Genomic DNA, 3,691 nt, shown 5'->3' on the forward strand with positions numbered 1-3,691 from the left:
GAAACCTTTACTGATATTTACAATAACATTGAAACAAATGCCATCAAAGATCATTTTTGACTTTGAGAAATACCAGGGTAATTGCCAAAGGCCCAGATTTTGATTGTTTATGACTATCCATTTTGTAGTAACTGCCATTGTTGCTTATAAGGAATAACTGTTCAGTAAATCATTCTTGTTTTGTCATGTCAGGCTTTATGGTAATAGATGACATAAGGTTTCTTTTCTTTGATAGAATGCTAAGGGTATCAGAGGAACATAAGAATTTTACTAGGATTGGTCTCCCTCATCATAAACAATGTGGTTTTTGCCAAAACAAGTCGGTGTTCTTGTCAACAACCACAGAAGCCTAACTCCGCATACTAGGGTAAAACTATGCCAGTGCCTTTGCATAGTGCCACTAAACCAACCCCGATCTTTTAGCATGGAAGAAATTTATTGGAGAGAAACTTGCAGAGAGAATAATAATTAGCACATCTCTTCCAACAGGTACACCAAGAGACAGCCAAAACGTGTCAAGAATACACCACACATTGTGTTTCAAAACACTTCTCCTCTACTAGAGCAGTCAAGTCAGAGTCACTAGACAACATAGCCACATCAAATGGTGTACACTAACACAATATTCACAGATGTAGTGATGGCCAAGTGGTTAAGGTGTTGGACTTGAAATCCAATGGGGTCTCCCTGTGTAGATTCAAATCCTGCCTACTGCAACCTGGTTTTGATTTATTCATTGTTTCTGTTTCTTTTTTAATCAAAATATACAGACGTCATACAGTGCAGTGGTGTGGACAACAAAGGTTTCATGAACCCTTGAAACTGCCCGAAGAGTTGCTACAGAATTTTAGAAATCTGCAAAATTATTTTTCTACTGACTGCCTAACTCACTCAACTCAACTCATTTATCTTGCATTCAAACAGCACTGCAGGATAAACTCTGCACCTCTTCTCAGATAATTGTCAGTTGTAATCATTATAGACAAGATGTGCCTTTTGGTATTCCAAAAGATCATGCAGTATGGTGCTACCTTTGTATCGCATTATGTTTCTTTCTTCTTCAATCAGTGGTCATGGCTTTGTTTTACCCTGGAAATGTTGATTTGCAGTTCAAATCTGTACAGCTAAGTATAAGGAAAATTTGAAATTTTATATTTGAGTAAGTGATCATAGCTAGAGCAAATTAATAAAAAGGAAACAAGGGAGGTCACCTATACCTGCTGCTAATAATACTAGTGAACATTTAATCCCTAAGGCTGGGTGATTGTGAAATTTTGTTACTTTCACGATTTTATGATGCAGCATATCATGATTATGATACTATCACAATGTTACAATGTTGCATGCATCAATATCACTGTATATGTACAACTTTGTATGAATTATTTATTTTAACAAAACAGTGAAATTGTGTACAACTGTTCAACACAATTAAGGCCATAGGAAGTTAAATACAAAAATAATAGTATCCTTAGAAATTCAATGGTTATGAAGTCACAATATCACATGCTAAAAAAGGAAAAAACACCATTTGGTATGCAACCGGAATGACAACTGATCATGATTGTAACATATCTCATGTGTACATGAATTATGGGTTACACTAATCATATACATATAATCACATTAATACATAGTTACTACTTCTACATCCCCCCATAAGCTTGTCATATGTGGGAAAATATGAAAAAGCTTAATTACTAACTGTTCCAATAGGGGTCTTCTATAAGTCTGTTTGTGGGCTTCCTTGGTCTGTTTGATCTTCTTGGCTGGATTGGTGAAATGGTGCCTAGTGGTTGGTGTGCTTCGTCACTTGGCCGCTGCTGTGGCACATTAGCATGGAGTAGTGGTTCATCTATTGGCTGTGGCTGTGCTGGTAGAGGTACCCGTCGCCGTAAGAATCTACAGTTTCTTGTGAGGACTTGCCCGGACTCTGTCTTAACAATATACTGGCGATGTTGCCCCATTCTGATCACTACACCATATGTATCCCAGAGCCTAGTTCATGGATCCTGCAAAGCTACCTGGGAGCCCACATGAATCTCTGGTAATGAATGTGCCTGTCTGTTGTAGTAGTGTTCCGCTGCACTCTGCCTTCTCTGCTGCTCTGTCTAAGTTGGTTTGCTCTTGTGGGTCAAATGACTTGGGATGGGCTGGGAGAGTGTCTTGGACTGGATGCCCAAAAAGCTTCTGAGCTGGAGATAACCCATCTTGTGATGATGGCGTGTTTCGGTACTGCATAGGCATTCCAGCCCAATTTTTAAATTTTGGAAAATGGACTTTTTATATGCTCAATAGATAGAGTATTGATTGCCAATCTCAGAAATATATAGTTTGTTGGGTTGGAATTAGCTACTTTGGCATGCACAGTGCTTTAAAACTGAAAAAAAGGTACATTTTTTTCTCCGGGGCTCCCCATACATTTTAAAGGGAAAATGGCACAATTGAATCAGGAAGCCATCTAGCAATCTGGACTGTCTTGAAACTGCAGTTGCTTCTAGCTGCAAGTTTGTACATGTAATGAGAATAACTTCAGATGTTATCAGATTTCAGCGATCTTTGTATGCTTTGTGGTGAGCAAATATGTTTCACTTACTGTACACTTCTCAATACAATGGTGTATCAGTACCCATAGGTAAGTGGCTATCTCAAGTTAGTAAAAACATCAAGTTAACAACTTATAAAGGTAAACAACTAAAGTGGAGGTGCCACAATGACGGCAATACCTAAGGTGGAGTTGCGGTTTCAATTACAGCATTGTTATGCTGACCTTGAAGTGGTTTGTATTTTTGAGCTACTGACACAGCCATCAGAAATTGCTCTGGAGCTGAAAATCGCTAACCAGAGCGAAGTAACTACGCACTTTAAAGTAAGCACCAGTGACTACCTTCCACCCGACACTACGTTTTTACAGTTTTAAAGTATAGTACATTACAAGGCTTGAAAAGATTACAAAACAACACAAAACTTACTTATATGTAACGTGCACGACAAAACTAAGATTTTCATGATGATCAGCGTGTGGACAAACCCCATAGCGATTTTCATCCTCATTGGAGCTCGGACTACGGAGCAATCCTAAGTTAAACGCGAGTCGTTGTTTTGTTCCAGGGTTCTATTGGAGAATATACGGAGAATTTTTAATTAAAAAATCTCGGATACTGGAATGCCTACTTACAGAGCTTATCCTCGTCCAAGTATCTGCCATTCCAGGCAGTACGTATAATCTTCTTCATCGATTTTACCGTCGCTTCTGCTTTGCCATTGCTCTGTGGATAGTGTCAATGGCGGATCCAGGATGGGGCATTTGGGGCAATCCCCCCCTCCACTCACCTTGTGGAAGAGTGGCCAGCCATACCTGTGATTAAAATACTAAACTTTATGTCAGGCCAAGATCAGTTTAGCTATACAACTCATGAAAATATGTACATTTTACTAGCATTTATTAAAATTTCACCTGAAGCCGAAGCAAACCAATGTTAAACTAGCTGTTAAATTGTTCCCCAGCACCTTCGTGTGTACTAAGCGCCTCTAAAATTAATTATCGTGTTGCTGTTGTTTAAGACTTTTGGAGCCTTTTAACAGCTTTTAAGACTTCACAACCATCTTCAAAGGCCAAAATGGCAAAAATCATCAGTGAGACACTACTAAGAGGTGATTATTTGCTGCTTTAAGATGCAGCAACTAGCAA

General features: G+C 38.8%; 1 non-coding gene across 1 annotated transcript; it reads left to right on the plus strand.

Annotated features, from left to right (window-relative positions):
* The first annotated feature begins 634 nt into the window (after window positions 1-634).
* Window positions 635-716, plus strand: Trnas-uga (transfer RNA serine (anticodon UGA)). Its single transcript has one exon. It is a non-coding gene; the product is annotated as a tRNA-Ser (tRNA).
* Window positions 717-3,691: the final 2,975 nt, after the last annotated feature.

The sequence above is a fragment of the Dysidea avara genome, chromosome 6 (assembly GCF_963678975.1).
Source record: "Dysidea avara chromosome 6, odDysAvar1.4, whole genome shotgun sequence".
NCBI classification, from domain to species: Eukaryota; Metazoa; Porifera; class Demospongiae; order Dictyoceratida; family Dysideidae; genus Dysidea; species Dysidea avara.